The 18,551-nt window shown below is 47.2% G+C and overlaps 1 protein-coding gene and 1 long non-coding RNA gene across 14 annotated transcripts in view; one reads left to right on the top strand and one right to left on the bottom strand.

Moving 5' to 3' along the window:
- Positions 1-4,333, bottom strand: part of AKT1 (AKT serine/threonine kinase 1) — an 86,099-nt gene extending 81,766 nt beyond the window's left edge. For 4 of the 13 annotated variants that reach the window (XR_012586619.1, XR_012586620.1, XR_012586621.1 and 1 more), the window contains exon 1: positions 3,544-4,014. The gene's annotated coding sequence lies outside the window, so the exon portion shown is untranslated. Of the gene's footprint in view, positions 1-2,357; positions 2,433-2,728; positions 2,789-3,543; positions 4,015-4,034 lie in introns of those variants that run through there. The other 9 variants (XM_074583823.1, XM_074583830.1, XM_074583822.1 and 6 more) reach the window with 9 other exon arrangements.
- Positions 4,334-4,682: 349 nt separating this feature from the next.
- On the top strand, positions 4,683-7,440 carry LOC141742187 (uncharacterized). The gene is made up of 3 exons (XR_012586622.1): positions 4,683-5,165; positions 5,328-5,525; positions 6,950-7,440. It is a non-coding gene; the product is annotated as an uncharacterized LOC141742187 (long non-coding RNA).
- Positions 7,441-18,551: the final 11,111 nt, after the last annotated feature.

Raw genomic sequence — 18,551 nt, 5'->3', positions numbered from 1 at the left:
AGGGAATGATTACAGTCCTCATTTACGGCCATCTAGGAATGGTTCCCAGTGAACAGAGGGCATCTGAGGTAAGTATGACCTGGCTCCTCCAGCCTGTGTCTGCACATGACTGAATACTGTCAAAAGCTAAACAACTCCTTCTCTTAGCCTTCTGTTTGCTTGTTTTTCAATATGCATCTCTGTAATACCTTTTTCAATACCAAAGTATTCCTCACGTGGCTGAAGTGCAGTAAATCATGAACGGCATGACATTAGCATCATATCACGGTGATGCTGGTTTTACGCATATATTAATTCCTTAAAGGTTTTTAACTTCTTCATAAATAATGAGATAACTCACTTCCCTAGGCACTGCAACAGCGAAACCTGCTTTAAGGAGTCAATCAAACCAACCGTTCAACAGAAGGTGGAGCAGAACCGTCTCTTCTGTATTTAGGAGAGTTGTGTTAAAGTTCCTTCTCTCACTCTCTTCTACTTATTATGCCCACCTTCTTCTGTCTCTACAAGATCAAGAGATGAATCTGTCCTCCTTGCCCTCTTTCCAAGATGGAATTTTATATTCTTTTTACTCACACCCTAAAGCAGAGCAGAAAGAAACGGAATTCTTCCGTAATGCTGAAGCTGAAACCTAAACTTACAGGAGCAGCGCATCCATGGTAATTACCTTGTCTACAAGGGAGAGTAAGCAAGAGACTGAAGGAGGATCAGACCCACCAACCTTGGTCCTGCTGCTGCCTCACCTGGCATGTTAGACTGCATCCAGGCTTCCAGCCTGCACTAGTTAGCCCAGATCAGAAAGCAGGTTACAGCAAAGCATCTCCTGGACTAACACTCTGCCCATCACACCACCACTTACCGATGCCCACTGTGGCACAGTCGTGATGCTCCAGGACACCCTGAGCCCTAATGTACTACATATCCTTACGTGTTCTTATGATGCACAACAGCAGGACCAGGCAAAAAAGGGTCCAGCTGCCCCTGCACACATGACACTGTCAGAAAAGCAGATGAGACACACTGGAATTAGAAGGGTGCAGAGGGGTATGTGTTTAGGCCCATTACATGGGATAACATAAGCAACCTAAGCTTTCTTCCCACAGTAGATCCCAGATGCCAGCGTGAGCTCACAGCTGACTGCACACCTGAACAGCACAGACACAACAAAGTTGGGCTCCAGCCAGCATTTCAAGTGGAGCATACGGAAAGGTGTCCCCACCAGGCTTTGACCAGTGAAGTACATCTCCTGCATTATGCAAATCCTGCCTTGGGTGTTTCGTAGGAGCGGCAGCGGTTCCAACGCGCTCAAGGCCCTCTAAGCACACAGCAGTAGCTTCGCCCCATGACCCAGTTACCAAATCTGGGCAGACAGCTTTCAAGAAAGCTTAGAAGGACCAGGTTGTTCCAGCATCTTAGCTTACTTTACAAAAACGCATTGTGGGCCTTGAGTTAGGTGTGGTCACCAGTATTTGCTACCATATGTTCTGTGTCGAATGACACCACATCTAAACTGGTATTTCATGGCAGCACGTGCAGCTTACCACAAGGTTCAGAAAGGCTTCTCTGAAACTAAGAGCTATAGGGAAAATCGCAAGTGGAAAAGAAAATTTAAATCCTTAAAGCCACATCTACTTTTCTTTCGATCTGTTATCCTGATCTAAGCTTACAAAACTGTAATTCGAAATGCTTGTGCTCTCCTGCCTTTGCTGATCAATAGACAGGAGGTTAACACTGCCCAGGTGAGGGGCCAGAGTTACGACATCCAGCTGCAACCACGACTATAGTTTGATAGGACAAACTAAGCTGCCTATTTCAAAACTGAGTGATGGCAAAAAAGAGACTTCTTCATGCCCTCTCTGTCAAAGACAGGGCCCAGACAAAATCCTCTTTATGTTCCCACACAAGAACAACTCCTTTTACAGTTTATGCTCATATAATTTAAGAACTGTGCTGCTTAGAACTTCTGTACCAATTTGAGATGCATTTAGTCAAATTCCATTTTAAAGTCTTTATAACAGAAGTTTTGTTCTGTCCCCAAACAAATCAAGTCAGTCGTGAACCTATTTAATTCTTAATATAATCACTTACAGGACATTTTTATAAGCCAGCAAGTGAATGCTGGAGCTACAAGTTACTTGTGGACATTGGATCAATTCTTAAATTTGATTTACCACTGCTGCACACCAAAAACAGTTCTATAAACATCACACACAACAAAACCCCTCCTATTTAAAAAAATCAAAGGTAGTTCCACAGTGTCGTTAAATCTGTTAACTCAGACAAATGTTGTGGCTGTCATCAGGAAATTAACTACTACATAAAAGTAATTACTAATCATGCAGTACGTCAAATTTATTTACCTGTAAACAAATATTCTTCTGAATTAAGTGTTAGTAACTCCCCTTTATAATTGTATTTTGAAATGTACATCCCTCCTGTGATATAAATAAAACAAACAAGAGCAAATCAGGGATTTGCTTCTTATATGTTAGAGGTGGTAGGAAAACGAAGCAAGAAGAAAAACAGCTAAGCACTCTCCCCAGGGGGATGGGAGGAGGGGGGGATACCAATAAGGTGCAAGCTGCAACGGCATCAGCAGCGTACTGTCAGTAAAATATATTAAAAGTCCCACTACGTTCATATACTTGATTATAATTTTGTGTTTAATAAAGAAACAGAAGCAAAAGTCCTAGAAGTCTCCAAGAACATTTCGGCAACTGCAGAATTTCACCTGGGGGAGCGGAGGGGGGGGGAAACTGCAGACAGCTCCCTACAGCTCTGCAAAACACGACTGCAAAAAAAAAAAAAAAAAAGAAAAAAATACAGATCAAGTCCACAAGCGCTGCACAGCCACCTACACACGCCAAATGCCCACGGAGATAATCACACCCCCGTCGGCAAACACTTAGTGGTCCGCAAAGCGGAGCTGGGCTGAACAACGCGGCTACAGAAGACAAGGGGGGGAAAGGGGGTGGGTGCAGGAGAGGCGGGGGGGGGACGGGACGACACACGCTTGGCGACTTTATCTGCCGCAGTTTTAGAAATACCCCCGCCGCCACCCCCGTTTCCCTAGGGGATGCTCGGGCAGGTCCCGGGCGGCCCCAGCCCGGCGCTGGAGGGCCGCGGCTCCGAGGGGGCCGGGGCAGGCCCGAGGGCCGCCGGAGAGCGAGCCCCCCGCCCCGCCGCCCTCTCATCCACCGCACCCCGGAGGAGCCAACAGCTTCCTGCCCGCCCCGGGCCCGCCGGCAGGACGCCGGCCGGGGGCCGCCCGCAGCCCGGCCCCCCTCACCCACCCCGCCCGGCCGCCGCAGCCCGGCCGTGCTCTGGCGGGGGGGGGGCAGCGAGGCAGCCCCCCGCCCGCCGCCGCGGCCTAGGCGGGTCAGCGGCCGCCGCCCGTGGAAGGAGGAGGGCGGCCGCCCCCCTTCCCTTCCCCTCCCCTCCCGGCCCGGCACAATGCGGCGGGCACGGCGCGGCCGAGCGGAGCAGGCCCCGGCCCCGTCGCTTCCTTCCCCCAGCCCTTCCCAGCCGGGGGAGCGGGTCACTTACATGGCTGGAGCCCGGGGAGGAGGTGATGGGAGGGTGGCAGCGGCAGGGGAAGGGAGCCGGGGAGGGAGGCAGGGGAAGGGGAGGGAAGGGGGGAGCGAGCCAGCGAGCGAGCGGGGGGGAAGGGGGAGGCTAGCGAGGCGGGCTCTCCGGCGGGTGCCGAGCGAAGGCCTCACTGGGCTCCCGGCAGCCGCCGCCTCCTCACCATCCCCGGGCGGCGGGCGGCGGGGCGGCTCCTCCTCCCCCTCTCGCAGGCGCTCGGCCCATGGGGCTCACACGCCCGCTCCGGCTGCCGGCCTCCCTTCCCCGCCGCTCCGCCTCGCCCCCGCAGCCGCCGCCCTGCCTCCGGCCGGGAGGGGGAGGCCGCCCCTCGCCTCGCGTAGCAGCCCCCCCGCAGCCGCCGCCGCCTTCCCCCCCGCGCCACCGGGCCGAGCTCCCGCAGCCGGGGCCGGGCTCGGGCTCGTCCCACACGCGTCTCCGCGGCGCTCGCTCACATCCTCCGGGGAGCGGCCGCCGGGTCCTACCGCCGCCGCCGCGCCGCTTCCCGCCCGCCCCGCCGTGCCGTGCCGTGCCGTGCCGTGCCGAGGGGCCGCCCCGCTCCGCGCTGCTCCCCGGCAGCAGCAGGAGGAGGCGGGGGGGGGTCGGTTCGCCGCCCAGCCCCGACTCGCCGCCGTCCAGGCTCCCCTCAGCGCGGCGGGGCAGCGCCCGCCGGCCCGGCCCTGCCGCCGCCCCCCTCCGCCCACCCGGCGGGCCGGCCCCAGGCCCCGCGGGCGGCGTTTCCGGGCCCCCGGCGAGGCCTGGCCTCCCCCTCCTCCCCCTTCCCTCGCCCCGGGACCGTCCCGGCCCTTGACCCGGGCGTTTGGGGCGCCGTGCCCCGGGAGGTTGGTGTGGCCTCTCCTAAACTGGGCCCTGCGGGAAGCCGCCGGCGTTAGGAGTCTGGTGCCCGGAGTGTGGGCGATTTACCCCAAAAAACAAGAAGCCCGGGCCGCCCTCGGTGCTTCAACCTCCAGGAAGGGCCGAGCCCCCCATAAACCTCTTGGGAGCCACCAGCAAGCTTCCCTGAAAGCATGGGGTGCCAGTCCTTTTCCCTTGTGCCCGTGAAACACCAATTGATGAAATGCTGAGGTATCACAATACTTTGGAGGATATTTCGATATCCCTTTCCGCAGACAGCGATTGTCTCCGGGACTCGGGGTGGTGATGGGGCAGGGGCAGTGGGTCTGGATCCCACCCTTGGGACCGTCGTGCTCTCTCTGGCAGCAGGAATGGCTCAAAACATCACAAATAACTTGAACTATTGCTTACAGCATGGCAATATTTTGTAAGATTTTTACTTTTTTTTTTTTTAAGAGCCGCTCTGCTCTGAAAAATGATGTTGTGGAAATGCCTTTGACAGATTTATTATTTCTCTGCGCTTCCAGTATCAAAATTTGCCCTCTTCTGTCATTAAGGGATTTTGTTTATTTTCTAATTGACAGTGCCATAAACGCCAACTGGGCTGTAAGAACTGATTGGATTTCTTCAGAAATGTACGATCGCTGATGATCGCATTTCTGCAAGCGGACTAGCTGGAATTTAGAAAATGGCACATCTTGCCGCAGCTGTGCACTGGTAACAACATAAAGGTGCGTAAAATGCATTTCCAGCGGTAGGGCTGGGGAATACAGCTCTGCCTTTGCACTGGTAGCAAACCTGTTTGATACAAGAAGAGGCTTTTCTAGCACGTCATTTGAATGATTGCACAGGTTTAGTGAAATTCACTTTCTTCTTCCGTTTTGATCGACTAGGTCTGTCTAATCATATCTGTCATGAGGGTTCCCGAGTGTCAAATGGATCGCTGGGTTTTGGGTGTGCCAGAAGAGCCAACGATGAGACACAGGAGGAAGGCCTTCACTCGTCTTCATGGTGGAGGGAGAAAGAGCAAGACCTCCTTTCCTACCAGGGAACAGACCAGTTCCTCCTGGCAGAGCTGCAACACCAGCATGGTATTTTCTAAGGCTCTGCTTTGGGTTTATTGAGGCATATTTCAGCACAGTTTTAAAAATTTACCATTCAGACAATCTAGCGGAATAAGCAGACCCCGTGGTACAGGCCCAGTTACCTAGTTTAGGGTCAGATCCTCGTCTGCTGCAGTCAGTGGAAAGATTTCTGTTGATATCAGGGCAGAATGAAATGCCTGTGAGCGTTTTCTAAGCTGCAAAGGTAACGGAAAGGAAAAATCTGGGTTTGTGATCGCATTTCAACCTACCGTGCATTACGTTCAGACTATTTAGTGTCGATTAAAATGTAGGTAGGTGTTAAAGATATATTTAAAATTAAATTAATCATGGACACGTATAGAACTGAACAAAAAAAGAATGAAGAAAATTAATTTATGAACTAATTTTGAGTCTTTAGACTGCAGTTACACCTAGCAATAAAAAGTGTGTGTAAGTACAGGAGGTCACTGGCCGTGAGACACTTGTGCCCAGGCAGGGGGATCTCTGGTAATAGATCTGGTTGCAGGAGAGCTTTCTTGCCTTCCTGCCAAACCCTGTACTGATTGATAAGCTCCCAGGCTGCGTGGTGAGCAAGGTCATTAGGACTTCCCCCTGCAAATGAAGTAGCAGCTTAAAAAATAAGGTCATAGAGTAAACAGTTTTCTGTCCTGAAGAGAAGAAAATAAACCTCTGTTGTTTGCTAGAAAGGAAGTAAGATTAAAAAAAACCAAAATTTCAACATGAACAGATTGTTTAGATTTCCCGACTGTTGATTTACCACAATGAAAGGCAGGCCCAAACTAGAAAGTTTGGATCCCGATCTGGATCAGACATTGCCCAAATTTGAGGGGGAAGTGTGATTCGGAGTCTGGAGTAAGGGCTTATCTCTCAAACACAGCAAAGTACTGTGGATAAAAATACCCAGGTAAAGTAGGAAGTGCCTGGTCTGCAACAACAAGAGTGACTTTGTATCAACAATGAACAAAAGCAGCTTTTTTTTTTCTTTGAGAACAATGAAATCACTCAAGAATTGTTACAAATGCAAACAATGTGGGTTTTATCATTCAGTTATCATCAATGGGATTATAGTCCATAAATCCTAATTTTCAGGGAAGTCCCTAGATTTCCCTGAGTGCTTCCTCAAATTTCACATCTGTTGACTCTAGTTTATTAAGTGCTTCAGGATAAGGTGCATCAACTGTTCTTTAGTATTATATTACCCGAAAATACCGAATGTAGGGCTTAGTGGCAAAGAACAGTTGATTGCTAGACTTTGTATCAGTACCACACCAGAAGAGCAGGCACTCCTGTTCCCATCCATTTTTAACATATATATAGGTAACGTATAATTCAATGTAACTTTTTAAAGTTATTTTAAAACCTCGAAATTATGCAGCTTTGGATAACATTTTTTTTTTTTTTTTATCCAGTCAGGCATAAGAAGAAAGCCTAGCATGGTAGGATGAAGTGGAATTATTGAGCTAAGCACCAGTAGAACAAATTCTGTTCCACGACTGCAAGTAATGACAGCACCCTTCTGGGCCAACAGTGAATTTGTTCCTCCCTTTTTAAAAGGTGGGCTGTACTCAAAGCTGCTCAAAGAAAGAGACTATATGACATCCTGTTAGAATTACAAAGCTAGTATCTCAGTCTAGGCATTAACAGCTTTTAAACAAAGAACTCGTGTTTGGTCTCAGACAAAAATCTAGCTCAGTAAGAATACAAATTAAAAGTGCCTTGCACGGTACCAAATATAATAAATGTAGTTGTGCTTCTGAAATTGAAGGAATCCAATGTTTGAAGGTGTGTTTCTCAGTAGCAAAACAATAGCAGGCTATCTGGAAAAAATAATAAATACACTGAAACATTGTTGCTTTTTAGAAATTCATTTTGTGAATAAATACATGTATGATTTTGTTTGTACTTCGATGAATTTCCTACAAGGCTAGGTGTCAGCTAAGGAGCAGCCAACTGAATGATGCCTGTTTGCTGAAGTATTTTGGGGAGCTCTTCCTGATGGTCCGCTAACACCCCTGGGAGAGGTGGGACAGGAGACCTAGTTTTGGTTTCCAGCTTCTGTTGCTGGTTGCCAGGCTGCTAGAGCTGGATGACCCTAGGACAGCAGTGTGCTTTCTCCAGCTGGAGCAGAAGGGAGAAGGCACACTTCACAGTCCCACAAAGAGCTTTTCTGGTCATGAATGCTGTTGACAAACTCCAAAGTGAGAGCAGTACAGTCCTCTTCACCAGGGATAATGACAGCCGTGACATGGGGCAGCAAACACGCTATAGGGAATTTGGTATGTAAACAGGAAACGAATTGGTTTGCAAAGAAAATGCGCTAGTTAGATATAGAACACATAAAAATAGCAAAATATATCAGTTCTGTCCCATGCACCACCACAGTTGCTTTTGTTGTGACAGTAACCACCACAAGTCCCAGTCTGACCCAGGCACCATTGGGCACTGTAGAGACACATCGGAAGACACGGTCTTTGATCTGGAAGAACTGAAGTCCACTTCAAACCACTGCTTTCCCCCCTTGCTTATAAAGTAATGTCACGAGTTCTTAGTTCTGGGAAGATACCTGAAAATGCTGAAATTCCAGTGATCTGTGTGAGGAAACACCACGATCTTAACCACAGACAGAAAGGCAAATCCTCTGGGACTGAAATACCGAAGTTATATACACATATTAAAACAAAAGTAAAAGCTTTCAGGTTCCGGTTGCATTCCCAACTCTCACGTTACACAGTTAAGCACAATGTGGGCATATTAACTTGGGTGCAGTGGCAATGGTTGATTAGCCCTAGAGATCCCTGCATGGAAACGTGGAAGGAGCCGCCACAGCGCTGCTGGACATGGGCACGGGCACAGCGATGGGTCCTTGGGGCACTGGTTCTGGCTGCATTGAGCTCCAGGTGAAAGCCAGCGCAAAGCAGTCAGTCTTCCTTATGATGTCTGCCGTTTCCTTGAGATCAAGAGCTGTAATCGAGCCGTTAAGGTTTTAGGCATTATGGTGACAGGGGCTTCCTAGATCCTTTAAAATGTATATACCTGTGACATTTATCCAGTGGACTGGCAAGTTTTTCTATTATTTGTATATTAATGCTAGAAGAGAAGGGATTGCTTTTAATTTCTTCAATGCTTTTTTAATGGCATCTGCAAGCATGCGAAAATCTGCTTGCTCTTTGAATTAACCTCCCCAGAATTGTGTAGTTTGGAAACTTCTAAGGGCAGGCAGGAGTGACGGTTTCAGTATCATTCTGGTCTGACCCTCTGGCTACTGCAGCCATAAGACTGCACTTAGTGATGTCTTCATCTCTATTCACACCTCATAGGTAAAAGAGATGACACTATCATGAATAAAAGCAGGAGAGGAGAGGAAAGATAATTTCATATCTTTGGTGCTGCCTTTACTTCGGAGCCCTGCTGCCTCCTCATTTTTGCAGTCATGCCCATCAGACAACAACCAAATGGCTTATGGAGCAACGAGAGAGAGGAGTTTCTGCTTTATTTATAATACAAGAAGCAGTCCTATGAAAGGAGAACCCCGGTAATATCTTATATATTATATAAATGTTAATATATATGTATATAAATATATATGTTTTAAATTTTATTATTATTATTATTGTTGTTGTTATTATTTTATATTTTTTGCTGTTAGAGCATCTCTCCTGTAGTTCTTTGAGGTATAATCAGGTTTGAGCTCATACTAGCTCTTGCCCTCAGTGAAATCATGGAGGTCTCCTTTTCTGCCTGACTTCATATTGTTACCAAACTTCCGAGTGCTTTTACTAGCCTTTGGCTACACCTACGCTAGTTTTGTTAGCTGTGCCTACAGATAGATAGGTTTGTGGCTGTTGCACCCTGTGGCCAGAGCGAGTTATGTCCATCCTGCTTGGAGGGGCAGGGCTCCTCTCCAAGCCCGAGCCTTCTTCCTCTCCCCCCTGGCCTGAAGTCTCCTGTGGGCAACAAGCCGACATGCGCTTGGTTCTGCGTAGTGGCCCTGGAGGAGTGGCTTTCTGGAGTAATTCAGATGGTGTTGAAGACCCCGTCTCCACACCAAAGGTGTTTCAGTGAAGCAGGGGTGCTTTGGGCTAGCTGTAATAGTGTCCTTTGGACTGCTGCTTGCATGGTGGTGGCCAGAGTTCATGTGAGCTGGTCTGGGGGACGTCACTGCTTTAGGTTCCCTGGAAGGGAGCCCCCAGTCCATGCGCTCCCAGACTGGTCCATGATTCAAGCAAAGGCACAGTAAATCGGTATGATCAGGAGACTTGCTTCAAAAGCACACTCTGGATTCAAACATGCTAATGTAGATGGCAGGCATTGAAAACATTGCTGCCACATGAGCTGGTGGTATCCAGAAGTTAAGAAGCTTTTTAGGAAGAAGAAGATATTAGGAACAAGAATCAGGCATATGCACAAAACCTGCAAAATTCAGGCTAAAAAGCCCTGCATGTGTGCTGATGTAACAAGTACCTATTTGGTTGCCCTCCCCACCCCACCTCTCACCATACTCAGCACTTAACATCGGTTTTCTTGGACATCAAGCCTGCAAACGTTGCCTGTCTGCTGAACTTCCCATCCCGGCCTTGAACGGAATGGTTCATGCATTAAGCTGGGTCCACAAAGAGCCTCTGCCAAACAGGACCATCCCTTTGGGGCTGTGTGGGACAGGACCTGCCTCTTGGCATGTCCGCGTCCAGTGCCAAGCACAGGCTCTGCAGGAGCTTCTTGGTGCTCATCTAACACATACGCCAAATATTAAAATAATAAAGGCAACTGTGAAAGAAAGCAACCTGTTGACCTGCCTTGCGGTCTTCACTGCCCTCAGCCTTGTCATCTGCATTCGGCTGGAGAACTAGCTGCTCCTCGGCCAGGTACTCCTTGCCAGCCTGGAGGGAACCAGGCCCACTGTATTCTTCTGCCGCATCCAGCCTGGCTCTCGCACAGCGTTCCCGCTGCAGCCCCTGAGCCTGCCAGGACAGGCTGGAAGTTGTAGAAAATGATGTCACCAAATGGGCAGGGCTTCTTCGCCACCGATAACATCTCAGCAGATGTCCTCCAAGCGTGCTCATGGTTCTTCCCATTATAGCATCTTTATTTTCCATTTACCTTTCACCATCCCACCTTTTAAGGTAGCAAAGAGGTTACTCTTTGCTAAAGACTATTTATGTGAAAAAATGGAGAAGAGCTTTGCTGCAGTTGTTTGAAGTGTTTTTGATTTATTCTTGGGCAGGAAAACTTTGCAATTCAGTAAAACACCAGTACTCAGATACTTCAAAGCCTATAGGTATCAGACTCCCACTGATAAAGTTTATGATTTTCATTTACCCTCTTCCAAAATAAAACAAGTGATCGACAAAATTGCTACACTGCATACCTTATGCAGGCAGCCCTGTGATCCCATTGCCTATAATCTGTTCCCCATAAATCCTGCAGGTTTTACTTCCACCTACTGCATCTCATCCTTATTTAGAAAATCAGATCTACCCCAGGGTATCCTTCTGGACGTGTAGGGTTCCACTGAAATCAGCGGGGATCTGTTTAAGGACATGCCTGCAGAGAGTATCTGTTATTCTATATTTACACAGTACCCAGCATAATAGGACATGAAACCTGATTAAAGCCTCCAAACGCTACTGCCATGGAAATCAGTCTTGTTATTGACTGATGACTCAACATGTCTGAATTTAGATGGAAGAGGGCTACTTTCAATTCCCAATTCTTTTATAGACTCTCTGCATAACGTAGCCAAGTCATTTAATCTCCATACCTCAGACACTCCTGTACTTAATGCAGAGAAAGTCAATCATTGATTAATTCCCTTCCCCCAGCCCCTTCTCTGGTTTTTGATTACAGGTTCCTTGGGGCAGACGTTGCCTCTTGTGAGCTGCCAGGACACTGCACAGCACCAGGGAGCTCTGGCAATCCTATAAATGACAAAATAACAATCATGTTCAGTAGTACAGAAGCAGCTGTGATTGCCCTAATATTTGTCCTCATAGAGTCATTTTTAAATTGAAAGCACACCTGGGACGACTCAGTTCCAGAAGAGACTTAACCTGATCCTGGGATGATGGCAACCCCAGAGTAACCTCAGCTACAGCATTGCCTCTAACAAAGTAAGAAAAGGTAAAATGAAGAGAGTCTTAGATTATTTTTACAAAATTTAAAGCAATATGGAAGGATTCAAACCTTAAATAAAATTTGAAAAGCCACACAGCTTTTCCTCTTCATGAGAACAGATGTGGAAAGCTATTATTATAATTTGCAAACAATGTTACCCCCCTTACGTGTGTCATTGGAGCTTTTTTATGACATGGCTTTGGCTAGACAGCTTCTTACATAACACTGTTATTCCAATTTTATTTCAGACATAGTTGTTAGGTGATGGTTTTCCATGTATAGGTTCTATTAATAAGTAGCCATCAGTTACACAGCTAGATACCTCTCAAAAAATTAGTATTTTGAACTTGTGGAGATATTTTCTAGGTTAGAATATTTGCCAACAGTTAAGCGCAGGAGCAAGCACAGATCCCTGCAGGTATGCCATATAACTTGCACAGGCGACGGTTATTAATACAAATCACTTCAATTAAAATTGACACGAGAGCTAATTAATAGTATGTTGATTGATAAACAAGACCGCGCTCGTTTTGTCCAGGCGTTTGTTAATTACCTGCCTGACGTTGCAGCTGACCGGGGAGGACACGCTCCTGCTCTAGGAACGTGGTGGGTTTTGTGTGCATTCCAGTTTACCGGTGCTTGGCTGTACCTTGAAAACAGCAGCATTTTTGAGCCATAGGATATAAAGTTTTCTGCCTACCTGCATCACAGCTGGGATACAGTATCCCTCAGTTCATGCACAGTAAGGTAAATATTACCTGCCATGTGATGCTACAGTAAATTCTCACATTATGTGCTGAGCGTATATATTTTTCTTCTCTCCCCTCTTTCCCCCCCCCCAACATCTGACAGCACTGGCAGCCTCCACAGCGCTCTCTAACAGCAAGCACACTGCGACACTGTTGCAGGGGTTCCCTACAGCAGAGCCTTCCCAGTGCCATTGATCAAGCCACGAGCACTAGTTAAGTAATGCAAGGTTGCTCTAATTCCCTGACTCATCTCTCCTGTTCCCCCTGGAAATCCTAAACATGGTGCTGGAAACTAAACTGCAGTCCTCTGACTGCAGCAGGACAAAGTAACTTTGATTGCTGAGTCACCACATTGACCCACACAGCTCAAATTTCTGTTTATAGTTAGCAATAGTCAAAAATGCTCATTGTAATCTTACCACGGTCAAGGCACTAACTGCACATTCCCTGGAAATGCATTCAGCCTGGCTTTCTGCTCAGGGCTCAGATTCCCCAAATCACTATTTGCGTAATGTTTACAAAAACACATTTCACTTTAAGTAGCCTTGAATTATTATATTCTTGGGTTCCTTTTTTTTTTTTTTACACATTTGTCATCTTAGAGCTAATCAGCATTCTGCTCTTGCATTTGCAACTGCTGAGAAAGTCAGATCTTAAAAAGCCATAACTCCCCGACAATTTCTGCCCGTCAATAGCTCGTACAAGCTGTTTGGGCATAGTAAGTGGTGTGGGGGAAAACGCAAGACCAAATTATTCTCAGGTATGAATTAAATCTATTGCTTTGTAGCCGCCGACATGTCCCCTTGCTCTGCATGATGAAATTCTCCTCGTTGTGTACTGCATGCTTTTACAAACGCTGCTGTCCTTCTGAGCATGATGTATGTTTCTCCAATAGAAATCTATATTTTGCTACAGTGGCATGACTATGCAACACTTCTGATAATGTTAGCTTTGAATCCCACCGTTTTAGATGCAAACCTTTTGTTCCGGTCTGCGATGTGGTGTGGAACGTATTTGACTTGTGCCTGACTGCAGAGACAAATGGAAGAGTAGAAACACTCGCGTGCTACAGATTGTTTCTAGAATTGATCTTGACTGGTCAGCATAAAATGCATCGTGTCAATGCGATTGCCATAATGCTCTTTCATTAGGAAAAATGATTCCTCTTGGACACAGGGCAAACAGGAGTTGAGTGGGGATGCCTCTGCCACCCTTTCAGACTGGCTACTAGATAAAAGTGCGCCTGCAATTCAAAGCGAAATATGAAAACAGATCAATGTAAATAAAGATGAAGGAAGAGGAGACTCACGTCAGAGAAGACACAAATGAAAAGGCATGTGACCAGTTTAAAATACGAATGAGCTTCTGTTAAAAGGGCTCTCTTCAGTGACCTTCTTTCCTGCCATGTGACCAAACTCTTCAATCAGGCACTGTGAAGTAAAGGAATACTAAAATTCCCTTTATTTCAGATCTGACCACGTTAGTATGTACTTGTTGTATTCATTTATTGCCCAAATAATCTTACTTTCTGTGCCCAAATAATCTCACTTTCTGCTGAAGTCAAAGAGGGCTTTTGTTGTAAACCCTCTCCTGGCTCTGCTCTGGGCTGCAGCGGTGGTGCTTGCAACATTTTACAGTCCTGAGGGCCTGACTCCAGCCAGTTCCCTGCCATTATCCACCTGGGAAGGCAGCAAGTGATTTTAAAGCCAGCAAGTGGCTATGGAAGAAAGCTGGTGTCTGTGCAAGGTCTTGGGCTGAAGGGCAAATGTCCCTGAAAACAGCCAGCCCCGGGGCGAGCAGAGGGACCCTCTCTTTGGAGTCTATATTAAACCAAGACAAATGTCCTAAAACAGGCACGGAGGGGTACCGAGGTGGGTATCTGTGTCTATGCATCTTCTTTAATTTATCAAAATCCTTGCAGAATCACAGCCCGAGACCTAGAGGCAGCATTCTCTCAGTTGCGCCCGATGCCAAATGCAGCAAAATGGTAACTCCTTCTTTTCCATCCCCCCTCACTTAGACTTCCAAGGATCACAAAAGAATTTCTGACGTGCTCCAACATTGAACAAAGCAATCTCTGATCTTAAGGGGGGGAAAAAAAATTGGGTTCAGCTTAATACAGGCAACTGGCAAAGATTCAAATTGCATCTTATTTTAGCCAAAGCAGTTCACCAATCCTGAGGAGAGATGCGAATTTTCAGCTCCAGTCAGATGCCTAATTATTCGTTTCTCCTTATCTTGCTTTTAAAATCTTGCCAAGGCTGCACCCATCCCTATATCTCTAGGCATTTGAATACCACTCCAGAAGGATCTGAACCCTTTGACGGAAGGCCTGTTTTCAAGTCACCACGTAACCTCTCAGAAACCCCTGCAGATGACGGTGCACTGACAAAGCGCATCTCACCTTGGAACGATGCTGCCTCTTACCTGTAGAGGTACCACTCCATCCACCATACCTGAAAAGATCCCTGGGACTCTCAGCCTGGTCTCACCAGACAGGAGCATGCCTTTTTCCAGGGGATGTTTAAGGAGAGCTACTGTGTGTAACAAATAATACCATCTTTTTTTGCTCTAGGCAGGGCCCAAGACTGAGTCCTCAATCTGTTACTGACTACACAGTAGGGTCTTTTGCAAACTGGTGAGTCTAAAATGAAAGTGAATGAAAAAGAGGGTAAAACATGCAGGTTGTGCAGCATAAAATTAGACTCTTCAAAAATTTCGGTTTTGTTTTCCTCCCAGATATGTTCCCCACCCAACTTCCTCATCTTCCATTCCCTCCCCACTCATCTTTTCTGCAAAGATCCCTTTCAGAGATGCACCGTACGCTTGTTTTCTTCAGATCGTGATTTCAGTCCCACTGAAGTCCGTGTCACTCCTGAAGAAGGACATGAGAGGATCACGTCTGAGCCCCGGAGGAAGGACGCTTAAGCTTCTGGCAGGGCATCAATTATAAAGTCAGAACAGATTTTTTTTTTATGTGCCACTTGCAATTAGAGGAGTGACCTGAGTGATGGATAACTCTTGTGCAGGCTTTCCACAGGGGCCAGTTTCACCCCAGGTAAGGATTAGCCCGAGTACGAGAGACTGACGGCACTTTGTATGGCCCGGAAGAAGTGCTACACAAGCCACGGGGTTAGTTTCTTAGCATGTCATATAAGAGGACGCTATGGTTTCCTGTATCATCTCCCACTTTTAGCTCTGCTTATAAAAGTGATTATTATTCATCACCTTTGGCTTCAACAATGGCCACCTGCAGCTTTGGAGCACAGGACATGTGGAGAGTGAATTTTATTTCAGTTCCCTTTCTTTCACTGGCAGCTTTGTGCATGGGCTTCAGGCTGGGGTGAGGAAAGTTTAAATGAAATTCAGATTGGGTAATGCAGAACCAAAGTGACTTTTTTAACCTTACAGACCTTTCTTAAATGCAGCATTTTGTGTGATCTTTGGAGAATGTGTGACACCAAAGGCCCTCTCTGAAGAGCCTGGCTGCGTTTCTCTTACGCTTTAGACAGAGCAGGCATCAGTGGCATTGATACATAATTTACTCACCACCTTCAGGGTAAGTGAAATTAGCAAATTCTCTAATTTGCTAGGAATTCGCATAGATGAAGTGATGATTAAATAGGTGAAGAACCCAAATGGAACAGTTTGTTGCTAATTTAAATGCCGTCTATGTCTAGACCACTCTCTTTGTTACATTCTAATTGACCTAATTATTTCCAAAAACACTCTTTTTGTCATTTCTTTTGCATTTAGATCGTTCTGTATGGGGGCTGGATGTGGGAGGAGGGATGTTCTGGTGTATTCCAACAGCAGAGAGTATTTTAAGCAGTGACTTCGGATAGCAGCAGCCGCGACTGGTTACAAAGCTGCAAAGCTTCACATAGACCCGGGGAGAAGACTGTGGGCTACCTGTTTGAACTTCACCACCATACAACCACATCCACTTTTACCACGTCTTAAGAATGAATGCATCTCCAAAAAGGTCTTCTCCTTTTCAGCGGAGTTTCAATATTAGTGCTCAGATATTCGATGGAGTTACTGCCATTTGACAAGCTAGCGCTTGTCAGCCCAACTGAGCTGGGCGACTGTTCTAACCATGTGCACCCTTCGTCTCTTGTAAAGGCAGTGGAATGGCACTTCTTGTGGTGGGGAAAGCAAAACTGAAATAGCACACAGTTGCTGTAAGGAGCTATTGTTATTGCTTGTAGGAGCAAGTACCCACAGAGTTACCACATCTCAGATGACATGAGGTAGCTTGTTCACTCGCAGAAACTGCATCGTGCATCTGAGCCCTGCAGAGACCCAGGTTTCCCTCAAATAATAGTGTTGTCTTTAATTTGTAGTGCAATAACATCAGGTCTAGGATGAAGGAAAACTGAATGTGAAGACACATCTCTAGTCCTCTAGAACCTCTATTTCTAATGTCAGAAAAAACCCCAGACTTCCTGTAGATATTGTGCATGTTAGATTCCACCACGGTCATTGGTAAGCCTTTGCAGTGGTCCATCAGCTGCCCTAAAAACGTGCTCTACACATTCAGGCCAAACTGAAAAAGTTGCACCCTCCAATTCCTGGTCCTGTTTTACCTTTAGCTGTTGGGTGTTCACCAACAGTTAGGTACAATCATTGATGGAGTCAGAATGGCTGTAATTACATTTAACTCTTCTAGACTGCACTGGCAGATATCAACATGCATGACCAAAGCAGTCTCTCAGTTCCCTCATTTAGGGAGAGAAACTGAGGCGAGGGAAGGGAACATGACTCGCCCAGGGTCATACACAAAATCAGTGATGTTGCCAGTAGGGGAACCTGGATGGCCTCGTTCAAGGATCGACTCATCAGACAGGAACATTTTAACCAAAGTTCATGCTATCTTTAGCCTGTCCTTCACTGATTTTAGCTGCATTACCCCTGGCTGAGGTCTGGTGGCTGAGAGAAGAGAATGAGGTTTAAGATGCATAAAACCGCATTTTGTTATCCCTAGTGGCTGCTGTGATTTTTCTCAGCTTTCTGTAGCTGGAGACGTGTCAGTCAGATGCCATGCCAGATGTTTCCCACAAACTGTCACATAAATGAAATAGCTGGAGCGAGGTAGGAACGTACCCGATTGCCGACCGGCTGCCAGTGCCCGCTGACTGCATTTGGCAAACCACGGCTCTGCTCGCCTTCAACCTCAGAAGACCTGGCCATCCAAGAGACCCAGAGCAGGTGGTGACAGCCACGAGTGGGAGAAGACAACTTATGTGTCCACCCCGGACCAGGCTGCCCCTTTCTCTTACTCCCAAATGTTTGGGACTCCTTGGCAAGGGCTGGTCAGTGTGGGACTATTTTAGCGGAAGTGCTGAAGGCCTGGGCAGAAGGGCAGTTGCACAACCCTGGGCAAGAAATAGCCCAAAGCTTGTTGGTGTGAATGGTCCTGCTCTGAAAAAAACCTCCTGAAAACTTCCCCAGCAAAGTTTCTTTTCCAAATCCAGAGTGCGAGGAGGGTGTTTCCTTCAGATAGGACTTATAAATACTTAAAGGGTGGGTGTCAGGAGGATGGGGCCAGGCTCTTTTCAGTGGTGCCCAGCAGCAGGACAAGAGGTAACGGGCACAAACTTGAGCATAGGAAGTTCCACCTAAACATGAGGAGGAACTGCTTTCCTTTGAGGGTGTCAGAGCACTGGAACAGGCTGCCACAGGCTGCTCCACAGGCTGCTGGTGGAGTCTCCATCTCTGGAGACATTCAAACCCCGCCTGGACGCATTCCTGTGCAACCTGCTCTGGGTGACCCTGCTCTGGCAGGGGGTTGGACTAGATGATCTCCAGAGGTCCCTTCCAACCCCTACCATTCTGTGATTCTGTGGTTCTGTGACTACACCTGGATCTGGGGCTTTCTAGGAGGTTTTCAGCTTACAGGGCACTGAATGTTTTATGTCGCATCAGGCCATCAGAAATTTCTGTCATGTACTCATTTCTCAAATTAAAGGCATAAAAAGATGGTGCAGGCAGCCAAGTCTCACACAGATCCAGCAGTGTACTGCCAAACCTTTACACATTGCCGCTGACCGATGCAACAGGCAGCCAAAAGCAGCTCTCTACATCCAGCAGCTTCCTCCAGAGCTGGTGCATGATGTGCAGATGCAGAACATCCCACCTCCTCTGCAGA

The sequence above is a fragment of the Larus michahellis genome, chromosome 4 (genome assembly GCF_964199755.1).
Source record: "Larus michahellis chromosome 4, bLarMic1.1, whole genome shotgun sequence".
In the NCBI taxonomy this organism is placed as follows: Eukaryota; Metazoa; Chordata; class Aves; order Charadriiformes; family Laridae; genus Larus; species Larus michahellis.
This window is presented reverse-complemented; position numbering and strand designations above follow the sequence as displayed.